The 22,178-nt window shown below is 38.6% G+C and overlaps 1 protein-coding gene across 7 annotated transcripts in view; it reads left to right on the forward strand.

The window, feature by feature from the left end:
- ANO1 (anoctamin 1) overlaps nucleotides 1-22,178 on the forward strand; it is a 311,489-nt gene that overhangs the window by 171,716 nt on the left and 117,595 nt on the right. The window lies entirely within an intron of this gene.

A 22,178-nucleotide genomic window follows, 5' to 3' on the forward strand; every position in this document is an offset into this window, starting at 1 on the left:
TGCAGCCATTTGTTCTTTGGATTTATATATATATTTGAGTGTGCTGGTGTTACTAAGTGGAGTGCAAATATCGCTTTACGCAAAGTGATATTTTCCGCTCCACTTGTAATCTAGCCCATAGCCATTTAATATGGTGACCCTTCATTAAGAAAACAAAGACCTAATTCTGCATCTAACTGCTTCTGCTTATCAGGCTAATTTCATTGTGGCACACTTGGGTATAAAACACTTTACCTGGCACATATCATCATGACATATTTCACTGTGGCCCTATATCTGGTGCTTGTCTCTGACACCTTTTCTCACACTGCTTTACACTTTACTTGGCACTTTCCCTGTGAAAATCTTTAAATCAGCATTTCTCAACTCCAGCTCTCAGATGTAAGTTACCAACCAGATGCTAAGGATTCTCCTACATGATGTAGTCCCTGTGAGTGAGCCTAGAAAGGGAATTAGAATCTGGCTTGATATGGTTGTTTGAGAACACTCATTTCTGCGATACAGTTGATTAGCAGCCCATTGCCAATGCTCTAGGTACCCCCAGGGGTTCGTGTACCACAGGTTGAGAAACAAGGCTTTAAAGAACCCGATGGAAGTGCTTATATCAACAACTAAAAAAAAACTATTAAAAATAGCCTGCATAAAAAGGGTAAATCACATTTGTTTAGGTTTAAACTGAAAGGGATAGGAAAGTAATCATGATCCAGACAGAAGTGAATTTAAAAGTGTCTTAACCCTTTAAGGACACAGCTTTCAGTTTGCTCAATTGTTTTATGACGGAAAAATTCCATCATATGTCCTTAAGAGGTTAAAATTACATGCTTTGTTTTCAAATGTTGTTTGTCCTCTTGCTATCAGTTGTGCTTGCCTACACTAGTGAGAGCTAGCTGGTGATTGATTCCAGCACACCATTTGTCTCTTGTGATTGGCTGACTAGATGTGTTCAGCTAGCTCCCAGTAGTGAATTGCTGCTTACTCTGCAAACGATATCAAGAGAAAGAAGTACATTTTCATGTCCCTTGAAACTTTCAAGAAATGCATGTTTGTTCACAACAGATACTCCTGCATTAATGTTATTTGGCTAAACTGTTGAATACTTTTTTTCAAAAACAGACTATACCACATTTCAAAATTCCCTTTTTTATATACAATGTATATAAAAAAATAACTGTTAATTTGCAATATGTGTTGCAAAAAATAATATATAGACTCCCTTAAAGGGACACTAAACCCAATTAGAGCAGCAATTTTAAGCACCTTTCTAATTTACTCACATTATCAATTTTTCTTTGTTCTCTTGCTATCTTTATTTAAAAATCAGGAATGTAAAGCTTAGGAGGTGGCCCATTTTAGGTTCAGCACCCTGGATAGTGCTTGCTTATTGCTACATGTAGCCACCAATAAGCAAGCATAACCTAGGTTCTAAACCAAAAATGGCTTTACATTCCTGCTTTTTAATTAGATACCATGAGTACTAAGAAAAATTGATACTAGGAGTAAATTAGAAATTTGCTTAAAACTGCTGCTCTATCTGAATCATTAAATAAAAAAATGAGTTTAGTGTCCCTTTAAATTGACATAAAAATAAAACTCTGTTTTGAGTATGTAATTTTTAAACAAACTCACGTCTGCTATGGGCTTAACTTGTTTAAAACACATACCATACAGGTAGATTACGAGTTGTGCGTTCGTCTTTTAATGGTAATTTCAGCGTTAAAACGGCAACACAGCCATTACAAGTCTTATCGGTATAGCTGTACCGCAAGCCCTTTAGCCTGTAATGCAACATCAGTCCCGCAGTCGTAAAAATTACCTTTTTTCATGGGACTTCCATAGCGCTGCCATTACAAGTTTTGCGGTGAGGCTAAAAAGCTTGTGTAACACCCTATAATGACAAGTTCCGTACCGCCATCTGAGAGCAGTAGTTAGGAATTTTACGCAACAAAACTGTTACATAAAACTCATAACTAAAGTGTTACAAAGTACACTAAACACCTATTAACCCCTAAACCGAGGCTCTCCCGCATCTCAAATACTATATTAAAGCTATTAACCCCTAATCTGCCGCCCCCGACATTGCCGCCACTAATAAAATTTATTAACCCCCTATTTCGCCCCTCCCCAACATCGTCACCACTATAATAAAGTTATTAACCCCTAAACCGCCGCCCTCCCGCATCACAAACACTATTAAAATATTATTAACCCCTAATCTGCCTTCCGCCCACATCGCCCCCACTATACTAAAGTTATTAACCCCTATTCTGCCGCTCCCTGACACCACCACCACTATAATAAACATATTAACCCCTGAACCGAAAAAGCCCCCCCCACAACAAAATATACTAAATTAATCTATTAACCCTTAAACCAAAAGCCTCCCCACATCGCAATAAACTAATTTAAACTATTAACCCCTAAACCTAACGCCAATAGAATATGAGCTGCTTAAATCCTATTGGCTGATTTGAACAGCCAATAGGATTTTAGCAGCCATAATTCCTATTGGCTGATTCAAATTTGTCAGCAAATAGGAATGCAATGGTACCCCCAGTATAAAAGGGGTACCTTGCACTTCAATCCTCAGTGTGCGGTGGACAATCGCATGAAGAGAACCTCCATGTTGAATAGATGGACCTCTGACTGGACCTCTTTCCGGACTTTGGCCTGGACTTCCACCTCCGCACATCGCTACTCTGCCTCCGCAGGAATGAAGAAGATGCCGGTCCCGCGATGAAGATGGAGCTGCCTGGATGAAGATGGAGCCGCCGGGAAGAAGATCGTTCAAGCCGGACTTCAACAACTGTGAATACCTAAAGAGGGGTTAGTGTTAGGTTTTCTCTTGTAAGGTGTATCCAGTCCACGGATCATCCATTACTTGTGGGATATTCTCCTTCCCAACAGGAAGTTGCAAGAGGATCACCCACAGCAGAGCTGCTATATAGCTCCTCCCCCAACTTCCATATCCAGTCATTCTCTTGCCACTCTCAACAAGCATGGAGGTAGTAAGAGGAAAGTGATGAAATGTAGCTGTTATCTTGCTTCAATCAAAAGTTTGTTATTTTTAAATGGTACCGGAGTTGTACTATTTTGTCCCAGGCAGAAAAATAGAAGAATCTGCCTGTGATTTCTATGATCTTAGCAGGTTGTAACTAAGATCCATTGCTGTTCTCACACATGACTGAAGAGAGAGGTAACTTCAGCGGGGGAATGGCGTGCAGGTTATCCTGCTATGAGGTATGTGCAGTTAAGATTTTTTCTAGAAGATGTGAATGCTAGAAAATGCTGCTGATACCAAATTTATGTAAGGTAAGCCTGAATACAGTGATTTATTAGTGACTGGTATCATGCTTACTTTCTGAGGTAATACTCTTTTATATTTACAATATAAAACGTTTGCTGGCATGTTTAAACGTTTTTATATATACTTTGGTGATAAAACTTTATTGGGGCCTAGTTTTTTCCACATGGCTAGCTTAATTTTGCCTAGAAACAGTTTCCTGAGGCTTTCCACTGTGTTACTATGAGTGGGAGGGGCCTAAATTAGCGTTTTTTTGCGCAGTAACTTTTACAGACTGAGACATCCAGCTTCCTCCAGGAGTCCCCTGAATGCTATAGGACATCTCTAAAGGGCTCTTAGGCTTTCCAAAATCGTTTGTTGGGGAAGGTAGGCCCACAGCAAGGCTGTGGCAGTTTGGTGTGACTGTTAAAAAAACGTCTATATCATTTTTTTTATCAGTTTTTTTAACTAAGGGGTTAATCATCCGTTTGCAAGTGGGTGCAATGCTCTGTTAGCTTATTATACACACTGTAAAAATTTCGTTTGATTTACTGCCTTTTTTCACTGTTTTTCAAATTCTGACAAAATTTGTTTCTTTTAAAGGCACAGTACCGTTTATTATATTTGCTTGTTAACTTAATTTAAAGTGTTTTCCAAGCTTGCTAGTCTCATTGCTAGTCTGTACAAACATGTCTGACATAGAGGAAACTCCTTGTTCATTATGTTTAAAAGCCATGGTGGAACCCCCTCTTATAATGTGTACCAAATGTACTGATTTCACTTTAAGCAATAAAGATCATATTCTGTCTTTAAAAAATTTATCACCAGAGGAATCTGACAAGGGGGAAGTTATGCCGACTAACTCTCCCCACGTGTCAGATCCTTTGACTCCCGCTCAAGGGACTCACGCTCAAATGGCGCCAAGTGCATCTAGGGCACCCATAGCGTTTACTTTACAAGACATGGCGGCAGTCATGGATAATACACTGTCAGCGGTATTAGCCAGACTACCTGAATTTAGAGGAAAGCGAGATAGCTCTGGAGTTAGACGAAATACAGAGCATACTGACGCTTTAAGAGCTATGTCTGATACTGCCTCACAATATGCAGAAGCTGAAGAAGGAGAGCTTCTTTCTGTGGGTGATGTTTCTGACTCAGGGAATATGATGCAACCTGATTCTGATATCTCTACATTTAAATTTAAGCTTGAACACCTCCGCGTGTTACTCAGGGGGGTTTTAGCTGCTCTGAATGACTGTGATACAATTGCAGTGCCAGAGAAATTGTGTAGACTGAATAAATACTTTGCAGTGCCAGTGTGTACTGATGTTTTTCCAATACCTAAAAGGTTTACAGAAATTATTACTAAGGAATGGGATAGACCAGGTGTGCCGTTCTCTCCCCCTCCTATTTTTAGAAAAATATTTCCAATAGACGCCACCACACGGGACTTATGGCAGACCGTTCCTAAGGTGGAGGGAGCAGTTTCTACCCTAGCAAAGCGTACTACTATCCCTGTCGAGGACAGTTGTGCTTTCTTAGATCCAATGGATAAAAAGTTAGAGGGTTACCTTAAGAAAATGTTTATTCAACAAGGTTTTACCCTACAGCCCCTTGCATGCATTGCTCCTGTCACTGCTGCTGCGGCGTTCTGGTTTGAGTCTCTGGAAGAGGCTTTACAGGTAGCGACTCCATTGGATGACATACTTGACAAGCTTAGAGCACTTAAGCTAGCCAATTCTTTTGTTTCTGATGCCATTGTTCATTTGACTAAACTAACGGCTAAGAATTCTGGTTTTGCTATCCAGGCGCGCAGAGCGCTATGGCTTAAATCATGGTCAGCTGACGTTACTTCAAAGTCTAAGCTGCTTAACATTCCCTTCAAGGGGCAGACCCTATTCGGGCCTGGTTTGATGGAGATTATTGCTGATATCACTGGAGGAAAAGGTCATGCCCTTCCTCAGGATAGGTCCAAATCAAGGGCCAAACAGTCTAATTTTCGTGCCTTTTCGAAACTTCAAGGCAAGTGCGGCATCAACTTCCTCTAATGCAAAACAAGAGGGAACTTTTGCTCAGTCCAAGACGGTCTGGAGACCTAACCAGACCTGGAACAAAGGTAAGCAGGCCAAAAAGCCTGCTGCTGCCTCTAAGACAGCATGAAGGAACGGCCCCCTATCCGGTAATGGATCTAGTAGGGGGCAGACTTTCGCTCTTCGCCCAGGCGTGGGCAAGAGATGTCCAGGATCCCTGGGCGTTGGAAATTATATCCCAGGAATATCTTCTGGACTTCAAGGCTTCCCCCCCAAAAGGGAGATTTCACCTTTCACAATTATCTGCAAACCAGATAAAGAGAGAGGCATTCTTACACTGTGTACAAGACCTCCTAGTTATGGGAGTGATCCATCCAGTTCCAAAGGAGGAACAGGGACAGGGATTTTACTCAAATCTGTTTGTGGTTCCCAAAAAAGAGGGAACCTTCAGACCAATTTTGGATCTAAAGATCTTAAACAAATTCCTCAGAGTTCCATCATTCAAGATGGAGACTATTCGTACCATCCTACCTATGATCCAGGAGGGTCAATACATAACTACAGTGGATCTAAAGGATGCTTATCTTCACATTCCGATACACAAAGATCATCATCGGTTTCTCAGGTTTGCCTTCCTAGACAGGCATTACCAGTTTGTAGCTCTTCCCTTTGGGTTAGCTACAGCCCCAAGAAGTTTTACGAAGGTTCTGGGGTCGCTTCTGGCGGTTCTAAGGCCGCAGGGCATAGCAGTGGCCTCTTATTTAGACGACATCCTGATTCAGGCGTCAAACTTCCAAATTGCCAAGTCTCATACGGACATAGTGTTGGCATTTCTGAGGTCGCATGGGTGGAAGGTGAACGAGGAAAAGAGTTCTCTATCCCCCCTCACAAGAGTTTGCTTCCTAGGGACTCTTATAGATTCTGTAGAAATGAAAATTTACCTGACGGAGTCCAGGTTATCAAAACTTCTAAATTCCTGTCGCATTCTTTATTCCATTCCTCGCCCTTCGGTGGCTCAGTGCATGGAAGTAATTGGCTTAATGGTAGCGGCAATGGACATAGTGCCGTTTGCACGCCTACATCTCAGACCGCTGCAACTCTGCATGCTCAGTCAGTGGAATGGGGATTACACAGATTTGTCCCCTCTACTAAATCTGGATCAAGAGACCAGGGATTCTCTTCTCTGGTGGCTATCTCGGGTCCATCTGTCCAAAGGTATGACCTTTCGCAGGCCAGATTGGACAATTGTAACGACAGATGCCAGCCTTCTAGGTTGGGGTGCAGTCTGGAACTCCCTGAAGGCTCAGGGATTGTGGACTCAGGAGGAGTCACTCCTTCCAATAAATATTCTGGAACTGAGAGCGATATTCAGTGCTCTTCAGGCTTGGCCTCAGCTAGCGACAATGAGGTCCATCAGATTTCAGTCTGGCAACATCACGACTGTGGCTTACATCACCCATCAAGGGGGAACAAGGAGTTCCCTAGCGATGTTAGAAGTCTCAACGATGTTAGAAGTCTCAAAGATAATTGGCTGGGCAGAGATTCACTCTTGCCACCTATCAGTTATCCATATCCCAGGTGTAGAGAACTGGGAGGTGGATTTTCTAAGTCGACAGACTTTTCATCCGGGGGAGTGGGAGCTCCATCCGGAGGTGTTTGCACAATTGACTCATCGTTGGGGCAAACCAGAACTGGATCTCATGGCATCTCGCCAGAACGCCAAGCTTCCTTGTTACGGATCCAGGTCCAGGGACCCCAAGGCAACGCTGATAGATGCTCTAGCATCTCCTTGGTCCTTCAACCTGGCTTATGTGTTTCCACCGTTTCCTCTGCTCCCTCGTTTGATTGCCAAAATCAAGCAGGAGAGAGCATCAGTGATCTTGATAGCGCCTGCGTGGCCACGCAGGACTTGGTATGCAGATCTGGTGGACATGTCATCCTTTCCACCATGGACTCTGCCGCTGAGACAGGACCTTCTACTTCAAGGTCCTTTCAACCATCCAAATCTAATTTCTCTGAGGCTGACTGCCTGGAGATTGAACGCTTGATTTTATCAAAGCGTGGTTTCTCCGAGTCAGTCATTGATACCTTAATTCAGGCACGAAAGCCTGTCACCAGGAAAATCTATCATAAGATATGGCGTAAATATCTTTATTGGTGTGAATCCAAGGGCTACTCATGGAGTAAGGTCAGGATTCCCAGGATATTATCTTTTCTCCAAGAAGGATTGGAGAAAGGATTGTCAGCTAGTTCCTTAAAGGGACAGATTTCTGCGCTGTCTATTCTTTTGCACAAGCGTCTGGCGGATGTTCCAGACGTTCAGGCATTTTGTCAGGCTTTAGTTAGAATCAAGCCTGTGTTTAAACCTGTTGCTCCACCTTGGAGCTTAAATTTGGTTTTTAAAGTTCTTCAGGGGGTTCTGTTTGAACCTCTTCATTCTATAGATATCGGACTTTTATCTTGGAAAGTTCTTTTTTTGGTAGCTATTTCCTCGGCTCGTAGAGTTTCCGAGTTATCTGCCTTACAATGTGATTCTCCTTATCTGATCTTCCATGCAGATAAGGTAGTTCTGCGTACCAAACATGGGTTTTTACCTAAGGTGGTATCTAATAAGAATATCAATCAAGAGATTGTTGTTCCGTCTTTGTGTCCTAATCCTTCTTCAAAGAAGGAACGTCTATTACATAATCTGGACGTGGTTCGTGCTTTAAAGTTTTACTTACAAGCTACTAAAGATTTTCGTCAAACATCTGCTTTGTTTGTTGTCTACTCTGGACAGAGGAGAGGTCAAAAGGCTTCGGCAACCTCTCTTTCTTTTTGGCTAAGAAGCATAATCCGCTTAGCCTATGAGACTGCTGGCCAGCAGCCTCCAGAAAGGATTACAGCTCATTCTACTAGAGCTGTGGCTTCCACATGGGCCTTTAAAAATGATGCTTCTGTTGAACAGATTTGCAAGGCGGCGACTTGGTCTTCGCTTCATACTTTTTCAAAATTCTACAAATTTGATACTTTTGCTTCTTCAGAGGCTATTTTTGGGAGAAAGGTTTTACAGGCAGTGGTACCTTCCATTTAAGTACCTGCCTTGTCCCTCCCTTCATCCGTGTACTTTAGCTTTAGTATTGGTATCCCACAAGTAATGGATGATCCGTGGACTGGATACACCTTACAAGAGAAAACATAATTTATGCTTACCTGATAAATTTATTTCTCTTGTGGTGTATCCAGTCCACGGCCCGCCCCGTCAGTTTAAGGCAGGCATTTTTTAATTTTAAACTACCGTCACCACTGCACCCTATGGTTTCTCCTTTCTCTGCTTGTTTTCGGTCAAATGACTGGATATGGCAGTTGGGGGAGGAGCTATATAGCAGCTCTGCTGTGGGTGATCCCCTTGCAACTTCCTGTTGGGAAGGAGAATATCCCACAAGTAATGGATGATCCGTGGACTGGATACACCACAAGAGAAATAAATTTATCAGGTAAGAATAAATTATGTTTTTTTGGGGTGTTTTTTTTTTTTAGATTAGTGTGAGCACTCTTAAAAGAGCTGAATGCCCCTTTAAGGGCAGGAAAAAGAGCTGAATGCCCTTTTCAGGGCAATGCCCATACAAATGCCCTTTTCAGGGCAATGCCCATACAAATGCCCTTTTCAGGGCAATGGGTACATTATTATTTTTTTAGATAGGTGTTTTTTTTATTATTATTTTGTAGGTTTGGGGATTGTAATGTTAGTGGGTCTTTGTATTTTTGTTAGAAAAAGAGCTGATATCTTTAGGGCAATGCCATACAAAAGGCTCTTTTAAGGGCTATTGGTAGTTTATTCTAGATTAGGTTTCTTTTATTTTGGGGTGTTTTTTTTTTTTTTTGTATTAGATTAGGAATCATTTTTATTATTTTGGATAATTCATTTATTTTGTGCAATGTTTATTTTTTTTTTTCGTTTTGGGGTGGGTTTTTATTTTTAGATTAGGGGTTTGGCATTTCATAAAAGAGCTGAATGCCCTTTTTAGGACAATGCCCATACAAATGCTCTTTTCAGGGCAATGGGTAGATTAGGTTTTTACTTTTTTATTTTGTTAGTTTGGGGAGTGGGGGTTGTAATACTGTTAGGGGGTGTTTGATTTTCTTTTGTAGGAAAAGAGAAACCACAGGGCCCAGGTGCAAGAATCTAAGAAGCCCCCCTTCACCAAATAAAGTGAATTTGATACATATCATTTTTTTTTTTTTTTTACTTTTAACTCAGAAAAAAATGTGAATCAGATTACGTCTGCAAAAGGAGGTACCCTGTGCCCACAGTCTGTGAGATGGTCTGGCCCCCTATTACTGTATATAGGGACACTGTTTAACCCACCAGTACTGTATATAGTGAGTCAGTGACGCAGTCTGTAATCTGTCGGTGAGATGGCTGGCCTGACCCTACCCACCCCAGTACTTTATAAAGCGACCACAGTAGTCTGTGACATGGTCCAATCCCCCGTATATAGTGGTACTGTATAGACTGACACTGTTTACCCCCTGCCCCCCCATGCTTTAATAACAAGGTCTGTAATTTGCTGGTTCCACAAACATACACACACAGTCACATACATATACACACACACACGAACACCAATGGGTAAAACAGAAACACTAACCCCTGTAGTCAGAGACACTAGTGAAGCATCATGTCACACTCACATGATATCAGTGCAGGCAGTGGCAGTTCAATGTTTTTTATTGTAAAAAAAATATTTTTTTTTCTAATTTTTTGTTTAAGCTGGACCCCCACCCTTGGGGGCCCAGTCACAATTGCAACCTCTGCACCCCCTGTAGTTTGCCCCTGGCTGTTATCTTTAGGGCAATGCCCTACCAAAGGACCCTTTTGAAGGGCCCTTGGTAGTTTATTATAGATAGGCTTTTTTATTTTGGGTTTTTGTTTTTTGTTTTTTTTAATGGGTATTAGAATAGGAATAATGTTTATTGTGTTGGATAATTTCGTTTGTTATTTTTTGTAATGGTAGGTTTTAGTGTAAGGCTGCTTAGGTTTTATTTCACAGGTACGTTTTTGTATTTATATTAACTATGTAGTTAGTAAATGGTTAATAATTATTTACTAACTAGTCTACCTAGTTAAAAGAAATACAAACTTACCTGTGTAATAAAAATAAAACCTAAGCTAGCTACAAAATAACTATTAGTTATATTGTAGCTAGCTTAGGTTTTATTTCACAGGTAAGTTTGTATTTAGTTTTAAGGTATTATTTAGTTAATAAAATTGTAACTTTAATTTAGCTCTATTTTAATTATGTTAAAGTTAGGGGGTGTTAGGTTTAGGGTTACGGTTAGGTTTAGGGGTTAATAGTTTAATTTAGGTTGTTGCAATGTGGAGGCAGGGCTGGCGGTTTAGGGGTTATTAGGTTTATTTAGTTGTAGCGATGTGGGAGGCCAGAGGTTTATGGTTTAATAGCTTTATTTAGTGGCAGCGATGTTGGGGTGCGAGGGAATAGGGGTAAATAACTTTAGTATAGTGGTGATATCGGGATTGGCAGATTAGGGGTTAATAGATTTATTTAGGTGGCGGCGATATCGGGAGAGTCAGATTAGGGGTTAATAACATTATGTAGGTGGCGGCGGCGGCAATGTCGGGGGCAGCAAATTAGGGGTGTTTAGACTTAGGGTTTTTATGTTAGGGTCTTAGGTTTAAACGTTACTTTTTTCCCCATACACATCAATGGGGCTGCGTTACGGATATTTTCATTCCGCAATCGCAGGTGTTAGTGTTTTTTTTTCTAACCAACTGTCCCCATTGATTTCTATGGGGAAAGCGTGCATGAGCACGTCAAAACAGCGCTTGTATTTTGTGTGGTATGGAGCTCAACGCAACCATATTGCACGCAGAAGCCGGCTGTTTCAAAACTTGTCATGGCAGCGCTATGGAGGGTGAAATAACGCAACTTTTTATCGCGTTTGTTAAATTCCCTCTAACGCACATAACTTGTAATCTACCTGATTGGACCTTATAATTTAAAGTTCTGGTGAGATTATCTAAAATGTCTATATAGTACTGCAACTGCAAGGTCCCTCAAATAAATGTAGAAAGGCAAATTTTAGCTTGGGAGCTGTTTATTCTGTTATGTTTCTTCTGGACGTGAAAGAAAAACATCTACATTACAATATATATTGCTCAGAAAAAGATTGTGTGAGGTTTCTTTCTATGTTTGTTGATAATCAGACCCAAAGTCAAAGCTGCGCTGCTTGGTGCATCCCAGTTCTGTGCCAAATGCTGTTAAAGCTACTGATTGGAACTTGCCCACATTCACCTGACCCTGGTTAGTTCACCAGCACAGGAGCACAATTTTGACTGTGTATTTAACCCTTTTTCCAGAGGTTAAACACATATATTAAAACAGAAATTATTTTACAACAAAGTGCTATAACAAAACAGATTGTATTATATTTCTTCACTAGAGTTTCCCTTTAATGTAACTTTTTTACTTTAGTCATAACATTTTTATAAGGATTTAAATTATTTTAATTAAGAATTCACCCACATATTGGGCCACTCCCGATTTTCTCTTATGCCCTGATAAGAAGCAGATATTAAGGGTAGGTGTGGTGATATTTGTCACTCGGCAGCACTCCAGTCACATTTATAGATTTCATTTCACAATGAAGTTTGGCAACACCTGGATATAAGGGCAAATCCAGTACCCAGGTCACTTAGGATTTTAAGTTACTGTCATTCATCATTTACACTATGGGGTGCTTTTGCTCAATGTCAAAATAAATTTTCTCTTGCAGACGGATTGTGCATTTTTATGGGATACCCTCTCTAGAATGTGCATTCCTTAAAGAACAATTACCAATAAAAGTGCAATAAAGAATTTGTAACAGGTTGTCAATTTACTGAAAAAAAGCTAAAACAGAGATGATGGGGTTATAACTAAATGGGTTTCTGTCAGAAACAGAAATGCTGCTTTAAGGGTAGTTTGCATTCCATAAAACGAATGTGCTTTGTACCCCGCTTCAATAACTAACAAACCTTCTAACGTTCTGATGCCTTCTACAATTGTTTGTTCAGTACTGATCTGCTATAGTATGGTTAGGGTGGCTGTTCCCATTCGAACAGTAGCTGTTTGCTAGAACTGTTGATAAATTGGTTTAAAAAAAATATTGCAAGAGTAACAAACTTTATCAACATAATCTATCTTTTGCTTTATTAGATATACTAAATGTGAGATGTATGGTGTATGCATGACCTGCAGCTAGTCTACAAAGAGAGATTAAATATAATATGCACAGAAAACAAACAATTATCTAATCTGCTGGCCAGTACTGTAACATTGTTTATTACCATCCAATGACCCATATCAACAAAATGCTATATACCAAGCCCAAATTTTCCACACAGTTCAGTTTTTTTATTTTAATTTTTTTATTTTGTTCAAAAGTATAATTCTTGCTTTACATGCTCATAGTACTTATTCCTAAGAAATAATTCAGTAAACTTAATCTTTCATTACAATTTAAAGGGACAGTAAACACCAAAAATGGTATTGTTTAAAAAGATAGATGATCGCTTTATTTTACAGTTTTCCATAACCAACACTGTTTATTATCATACTTTTTACCTATGTCATTACCTTGTATCTAAGCCTCTGCAGACTGTCCCCTTATCTCAGATCTTTTCACACACTTGCATTTCAGGCAATGAGTGCTGACTCTTAAATAACTCCATGTGGTGAGCACAATGTTATCTGTAAGGCACACATGAACTAACACCCTTCTTGCTGTGAAAACTATGAAACGCATTCAGATAAGAGACCGCCTTCAAGGGCTTTTGAAATTAGCATATGAGCCTACCTAGGTTTAGCTTTCAACTAAGTATACCAAGAGAACAAAGCAAAATTGATGATAAAAGTAAATTGGAAAGTTGTTTAAAATTGCATGCCCTATATGAATCATGAAATTTTAATTTGGACTTTACAGTCCCTTTTAAATGACACTGAATAAATCCATGGCAATGGAACCTTTAAACTTGAGATTGGTTGAAATAGATAGGGTTTGTTTTTGGTAAGTGAAATTAAAACCCTTCACCTGCAGGACAAGATAATAGATCTAAAAGTAGAATATTTACTTTTTAATATAATCATAAGTTATGTTCTCAGTCTTTGTGTAAATTGGACCTGCTCATTATCTATTGTAGCATATGTTTGCCAACAGGTGCAGGATATTTGCACACAGTATATCCTGAATTCATGATTGTGACTGTGTGTGATATTCCCGTTTTTATTGAGCTCCTGTGTGTTTTTAGTTCCCTAGCTCTTTCACTGTGCTTATATTTATATTTATATTTAAGACCATGAGTAAATATGCAAATATTTGACCTTTTATCCAATTTATTTTTTGTATTTCTGTGGCTTTAACAAGCTTTTAGGAAAATTGTGTGGTCTAATACGTTTTTTAAATTGACAATCTACACCAGAATTTTTATTGTTTAAAAAGACAGATAATCCCTTTATTACCCATTCCCTAGTTTTGCACAACCAACACCGTTATATAAATACACTTTTTTACCTCTGTGATTGCCTTGTACCTAAGCCTCTGCAAACTGCCCCCTTATTTCAGTTATTTTGACAGACATTCATTTTAGCCAACCCTGAGAGAAGAGACGGCCTTCAAGGGCTTAGGAATTAGCATATTGGCTGCCTAGGTTTAGCTTTCAAATAAGAATACCAAGAGAACACGGCAAAATTGGTGATAAAAGTAAATTTTGAAAATTGTTTAAAATTGCATTCTCTATCATGAAAGTTTATTTTGGACTAGACTGTACCTTTAAAGGGACATGTAGCATAACATTCAGCAGACTTGCATAATTAATAAGTGCATACTTAAAAGACAATGCAATAACACTTTCCTGACCATTTTTTCTTCTTCTTCATTTTCTGACCCCCTGTATCATGTGACATCCATCAGCCAATAACAGACTAGTTAGTATATTCATACACTAACTCTTCCACCTGCACAGTAGGATTTTGTGTCTCACAAAGTGTACATATAAAGACTGCACAATTTGATAATGGAAGTCAATTGTAAAGTCTCTTAAAACTGCATGTTCTATCTAAATCTTGAGAAATTTTAATAACTTTGCCTTGTGTCCCTTTTAAACTGTTATGAAGAAACTTTTATATTTAATTATATACCTTGTCTCTTTGTTTCCTTTCTATGGCAGCCTACTATATATATATATATATATATATATATATATATATATATATATATATATATATATATATATATATATATATACACACACACACACATAACATTGTTGCAAGCAATGCTGCCATATAGTGATTAAGGCACATGGAAAGGCGCTGTTTTTTTTTTTTTGTTTTTCCATATAATGATATGTCCATAGGGCTCCATAATTTGTGGAATACAAGTCCTGCCACTAAGAGGAGGCCAAGAACCCACACAATAGCTTAAATTCCCTCCCATCTCTCCTCAGTTCTATTCTTGGCCTCTCAGGTTAAGGATAAGAATATAGATGTTACAGCTACTTACTTAGGGTTTAATGTTTGGGAGCTCCCAAACAATTTGAGATCTTTTATCCCTGGGACATATCATTCACAAAGAAAACAGAAGAGATTTCCAGCAAGCTGAATGATACATGGATATATGAATACCCCGTTATTTCCTCAGTTATCTCCCTACGGGATTTAAGCCATATCTACTCTCAGGTGTTTTTTTTCTGCAATTGTTTAGAACTCATCACTTGGTGGTATAGTACTTTATCAGAGGACACTTTAAATACTACACAGCAGTTGGTATTAACCCCCTAATGTTGTTTTATAGTGCAGAATATATTACAGCTCATATTTTTCTCTGTTTTAGATAGGTCACTACAACTTTGCTGGGAGCAATTGGGGAGAGGGGGTCAGAGAAGTGTTTTGTGACCGGAAAAACTCGATTTAGACCTGTTTCCAGCCACTGCTTGCTTCCCTAGTGTGCTGAGGGATAGTTAATAAAAAGCACACAGACATTCGCTGCACACTCAAGTGACCTATTTATAACATTATTTATTTTGTAATTCCATTCTAAAATAGTGTGCTTTTCAGTTCTTATTAGAAATTCTATTCCACATAGACATTGGCTGCACATTCTAGTGACCTATTTATAACTGTCCCTAATTGGCCACAACAGAGAAGGTAACCTAAGTTACAACATGGCAGCTCCCATTGTTTTATAGACACTAAAACTTTACACTTATTTTGGTAATATTTAAAAAGCTAAAGAAACTTTAAAACATACATCTACGTTCTTCTCAGACTAAACTTCTCTTTCAACGCATCATTCTATCTAGCATTTATTTAGTGTTTAATGTCCCTTTAAAGGGAAATTAAACCCAGTTTTTTTTTTCTTTCATGATTCAGATAGAGAATACCATTTTAAACAACTTTCTAAGTTACTTCTATTAACTAATTTGCTTAATTCTCTTGATATTCTTTCCTAGAAAGCATATCTAGATAGGCTCTGTAGCTTCTAATTTCTGCTGCACATTTTTGCCTCATGTGATTGGCTCACCCATGTGCATTGTTTTTTCATTAACAAAGGATATCTAAAGAATGAAGCAAATAAGATAATAGAAGTAAATTGGAATATTGTCTAAAATTGTATGCTCTACCTGAATCATGAAAGAAAATTTTTGGGTTTAATGTCTCTTTAAGGTCTTGGAGTGTAACGGTTCTGTCGCACTCCTACTTTTAATGATGGTGTAGTTGAACAGGGGGTGAGTTTACCGACATACTGCAGTGAGTGTGCGTGCCTATCTCTGAGCGGTTGCCTCCGGGTTATCTGCAAACCATTGCTGGTGTGGTGGTTGGAGGAATTGCTTGTAACACAGCAGGAGAATAGTATGCAAGTGTTCTGTAATATTCGCCTACCTTGTTACGTTTTCCTACCTACATAACGCGTACGGCCAAGCCTACATCTAGATAGAGCACTTTCAAATGCTTGATGTTTGTTTGAAACAGAGGCTGATGTTAAAATAGTGATTGGATGGTTATATTTGGCTGTTTTGAGCGCAGATGTCGTGGAAACATAAAACATTAAGATAAACACAAAACATTATGTATGTTGTTAGCTTGTGATAGCATTAATTTTATAAATTTATTTTTCAGGCTAGAGATATTTTTCAATTATTTGTTCTTACATAGCCTGAAATATATATATATTTTTTAAATTAACGCTTATTATCACAAGCTTATACCATACAAACGGCTAGATCACAAGTTTGGGGAAAAAAAGCAGCATTAAGGGGTCCTAACGCTGCTTTTTACTGCCCGCTGGTATTACGAGTCTGGCAGGTACAGGTGTACCACTCACTTTTTTTCCGCGACTCGAGGCTACCGCAAATCCCCTTACGTCAATTGCGTATCCTATCTTTTTAATGGGATTTGCCGAACGCCGGTATTACGAGTCTTGGAAAAAGTGAGCGGTAGACCCTCTCCTGTCCAAACTCCTACCGCATTTAAAAGTCAGTAGTTAAGAGTTTTATGGGCTAACGCCGGAACATAAAGCTCTTAACTAAAGTGCTAAAAAGTACACTAACACCCATAAACTACCTATTAACCCCTAAACCAAGGCCCCCCCACATCACAAACACTAAAATACATTTTTTTAACCCCTAATCTGCCGACCGGACATCGCCGCCTCCTACATTATACCTATGAACCCCTAATCTGCTGCCCCTAACATCGCGGACACCTACATTATATTTATTAACCCCTAATCTGCCCCCCCAAAGTCGCCGATACCTACCTACATTTATTAACCCTTAATCTTCCGACCCCAACGTCGCCGCTACTATAATAAATTATTAACCCCTAAATCTAAGTCTAACCCTAACCCCCCATAACTTAAATATAATTCAAATTAAACGAAATTAATTTAACATAACTAAATAAATTAATCCTTTTAAAACTAAATACTTACCAATAAAATAAACCCTAAGCTAGCTACAGTATAACGAATAGTTACATTTGTAGCTAGCTTAGGGTTTATATTTATTTTACAGGCAACTTTGTATTTATTTTAACTAGGTACAATAGTTATTAAAAATTTATTAACTATTTAATAACTACCTAGCTAAAATAAGTACAAAATTACCTGTAAAATAAATCCTAACCTAAGTTACAATTACACCTAACACTACACTATCATTAAATAAATTACCTAAACTACCTACAATTAATTATAATTAAATGAAATAAACTAAATTACGGAACCCCCCCCCCACTAAATTACAGAAAATAAAAAAAGAATTACAAGAATTTTAAACTAATTACACCTAATCTAATCCCCTAATAAAATAAAAAAGCCCCCCCAAAATAAAAAAATTCCCTACCCTATACTAAATTACAAATATGCCTTAAAAGGGCCTTTTGCGGGGCATTGCCCCAAAGTAATCAGCTCTTTTACCTTTAAAAAAAAGAATACAATACCCCCCCCAACATTACAACCCACCACCCATACACCCCTACTCTAAAACCCACCCAATCTCCCCTTAAAAAAACCTAACACTAACTCCCTGAAGATCACCCTACCTTGAGCCTTCTTCACCCAGCCGGGCACAAGTGGTCCTCCAGAGGGTCCGAAGTCTTCATCCGATCGGGGCAGAAGAGGTCCTCCAGACGGCAGAAGGCTTCATCCAGGCGGCATCTTCTATCTTCATCCTTCTGGAGCGGAGCGGGTCCATCTTCAATCCAGCCGACGCGGAGCATCCTCTTCAAATGAAGTCCTAACGAAGAATGAAGGTTCATTTAAATTACGTCATCCAAGATGGCGTCCCTTGATTTCCGATTGGCTGATAGGATTCTATCAGCCAATAGGAATTAAGGTAGGAAAAATCCTATTGGCTGATATAATCAGCCAATCGGATTGAAGTTCAATCCGATTGGCTTATCCAATCAGCCAATAGGATTGACCTCGCATTCTATTGGCTGTTCTAATCAGCCAATAGAATGCAAGGTCAATCCTATTGGCTGATTGGACCTCTTCTGCACTGATCGGATGAAGACTTAGAACCCTCTGGAGGACCACTTGTGCCCGGCTGGGTGAAGACGGCTCAAAGTAGGGTGATCTTCAGGGGGTTAGTGTTAGGTTTTTTTAAGGGGGGATTGGGTGGGTTTTAGAGTAGGGGTGTGTGGGTTGTAATGTTAGGGGGAGTATTGTATTCTTTTTTTTTTTTTACAGGTAAAAGAGCTGATTACTTTGGGGTAATGCCCCGCAAAAGGGCTATTTGTAATTTAGTATAGGGTAGGGAATTTTTTTTATTTTGGGGGGCTTTTTTATTTTATTAGGGGGATTAGATTAGGTGTAATTAGTTTAAAATTCTTGTAATTCTTTATTTTCTGTAATTTAGTGGGGGGGTTTTCCGTAATTTAGTTTATTTCATTTAATTGTAATTAATTGTAGGTAGTTTAGGTAATTTATTTAATGATAGTGTAGTGTTAGGTGTAATTGTAACTTAGGTTAGGATTTATTTTACAGGTAATTTTGTACTTATTTTAGCTAGGTAGTTATTAAATAGTTAATAACTATTTAATAACTATTCTACCTAGTTAAAATAAATACGAAGTTGCCTGTAAAATAAATATAAATCCTAAGCTAGCTACAATGTAACTATTAGTTATATTGTAGCTAGCTTAGGGTTTATTTTATCGGTAAGTATTTTGTTTTAAATAGGATTAATTTATTTAATTATGTTAAATTAATTTCGTTTAATTTAAATTATATTTAAGTTAGGGGGGGTTAGGGTTAGACATAGGTTTAGGGGTTAATAACTTTATTATAGTGGCGGCAATGTTGGTGGCGGCAGATTAGGGGTTAATAAATTTAATATAGTTGCGGCGGACGTTGGGAAGGATTAGAGGTTTATAAGAATAATGTAGGTGGCGGCGGTGTCCGGAGCGGCAGATTAGGGGTTAATAATATAATGCAGATGTCAGCGATAGCGGGGGCGGCAGATTAGCGGTTAATAAGTGTAAGATTAGGGGTGTTTAGACTCGGGGTTCATGTTAGGGTGTTAGGTGCAGACATAAATTTAATTTTCCCATAGGAAACAATGGGGCTGCGTTAGGAGCTGAACGCTGCTTTTTTGCAGGTGTTAGTTTTTTTTTTCACCCAGCTCAGCCCCATTGTTTCCTATGGGGAAATTGTGCACAAGCATGTTTTGCCAGCTTACCGCTACCGTAAGCAACACTGGTATCGAGGTGAGATGTGGAGCTAAATTTTGCTCAACGCTCACTTTTCTGAGGCTAACCCCGGCTTAAAGAAAACTTGTAATACCAGCGTTGTTTAAAGGGAGCGGTAAGAAAAAAAGGAGCGCTAGCAACGCACAGCCTTATCGACAAAACTCGTGATCTAGCCGATAGTATTTTGTGTTTATGTTTTAAATTGTTTCAGCGAGCTCTGCACTCAAAACAGCCAAATATAACCATCCGATGACTATTTTAACATCAGCCTCCATTTGAAATAAAAATGGAGGATATGAAACCGCTCTATTTCCTCTACGTCTGCGGGATTTACATGTAGGTGTGGTCGTACTTGTTACTGTAGGTAGGAAAATGTAACGCGGTCATAAAATTATACATGTGGTAGTGAGACTAAGATACAGTGCCCAACCTGCTTCCAACTGGTTGTTCAAGCTCCTAAGTCTGAGTAGATCCATATGCCTCCTTCAGCCCTATATGACAATTCAATTATAATAATTCTCAGTCATTCTTTAATTAACTGCAATGCAAGTGACATTATTCCTATCAGCATGTCTTTGATGTTTATATTACATTTATAGATATTATCAATCTGTCCCCTCTATAATATTTTATGTTCCTTTCAAAGGCATCATTTTAGTCTATATCTGCTCAATGAGTACATATTTGTATATTAAGCATTCTATTCTGTTTTACACTCTGGGTGTAGGCAAGCCAATCATTTTCATATGTATTTTGAAAGATGAATAGAGTCCTATAAATATTTATACAGGATGGTCTAACTTAACCTCTCTGTTTTACATGTGCAATTGGTTTCTATAGTCAAGCTGTAATATTTACATGTCTATGCTAACAGCTTGGTTTCTAATCTGGAGAAGATACTTCTGGTCTTTAAAATATAGACTTGCATCTTCTCTGTTACATCATTTTTTTAATATAATTACCCTGTAATATATTTAAACAGCCACATTTGTTTTCTCATTACGGGAAATGTTTCTGTATGCAATATGGTTATTTGTTTAATGGCAGTATCAAAGCTTGCATTTTAATTGATATACTTAAAAGGACAGACAGTGATCACCAGAATTTTTGTTTTTTAAAAAGCTAGATAATCCCTTTTATTATCCATTCCACAGTTTTGCATAACCAACATAGTTATAATAATACACGATTACATTGTATCTAAGCCTCTGCAAAACTGCCCCCTTATTTCAGTTCTTTTGACAGACTTGCATTTTAACCAATCACTGCTCACTCCAGGGTAACTTCACGTGCATGAGCTTAATGTTATCTATATGAAACACACAAACTAATGCCCTCTAGTGGTGAAAAACTGTCAAAATGCTTTCAGATTAGAGGCTGCCTTCAAGGTCTAAGAAATTAGCATATGAACCTCCTAGGTTTAGCCTTTAAGGATACCAAGAGAACAAAGCAAAATTGGTGATAAACGTAAGTTGGAAAGTTGTTTAAAATTACATGCCCTATCTGAATCATGAAATATTTTTTTAGACTTGACTGTCCCTTTAAGTATATTTTATTTTGTAATTACTCTTTCAGCAGTACATTATTTTTAAGTGTGCTATGCACACATGTATTTACAATGATTAGTTGTGCAAGCAATTTGTATCCATATACTTCTATATCTATATGTACTTTCTGTTTTGACAGATTACTACATATCCTGTAATGCCATAGTCAGCTGTTTTTTAAGTGGTTACTTCATTATTATTTAGTATGTGCAGTAACATACATAAAGTGTATATATACCGCACGCACAACAGGTATTCTGTGTAGTTAATATGACTTTCTGTACATGTATTTGCAAGTTTTTTTGGGGTGGACAGAACAGCTCTATAGGGGATGTCTTATCCCAGTTAGAAGCTAATTCATCTTCTGCAGAATTTAGCCATATTTGTAGGCATTTATGAAGGCAAATTATTTTTTGTGATGGAATTTTTGGACTTCATCTAGGTCTATGTCAGAAGTATGGCTATGGTATTCTTGACTAGAAGGGCTTATGGTTTATATTAGTAAACCTGATTTTCCAGGCCACCTCAAGGACAATTCCATCTGTAGCTTGTCCTCTAAAACCCTGCAAAAGTGGCTGCCTTCATGCAATTTGCTCAGGATTTAGAGGATATGGGAGTAATTCTCTTAGTACCTGTGTCTCAACAGAGTCAAGGGTTTTAGACCAATCTATTCATTGTCCCAAAGAAGATGGACTTTCAGACTGATCTTAGAGTTGAAAACCCTAAACAAGTTTGTCAGGGTCCCCACTTTCGAGTTGGAAACAATTTGCACAATTTTATCCTTAATCCAACAGTGTTAATTCATGTCTCAATGATGCTACCAGCACATTCCTATCCACAAGGATCACTATCAATTCCTAAGGTTTGCATTCTTAGACATACCCTACCAGTTAGTCGCCCTTCTATTTGGTCTTGCTACTGCTCCTTTCATCTTTACTGGGGTACTAGGATCATTGTTGGCGGTGATCAGAGCTTAGGGGTTGTCAGTTGCACTTTGTCTGGATGATATCCTGGTGCAGGCTCCTTCCCTGCCTCTTACTATTGCTCATATGAAAAGGCTACTATCCTTTCTCCAAGACCACAGTTG

Source organism: Bombina bombina, chromosome 7 (assembly GCF_027579735.1).
Source record: "Bombina bombina isolate aBomBom1 chromosome 7, aBomBom1.pri, whole genome shotgun sequence".
Classification (NCBI taxonomy): Eukaryota; Metazoa; Chordata; class Amphibia; order Anura; family Bombinatoridae; genus Bombina; species Bombina bombina.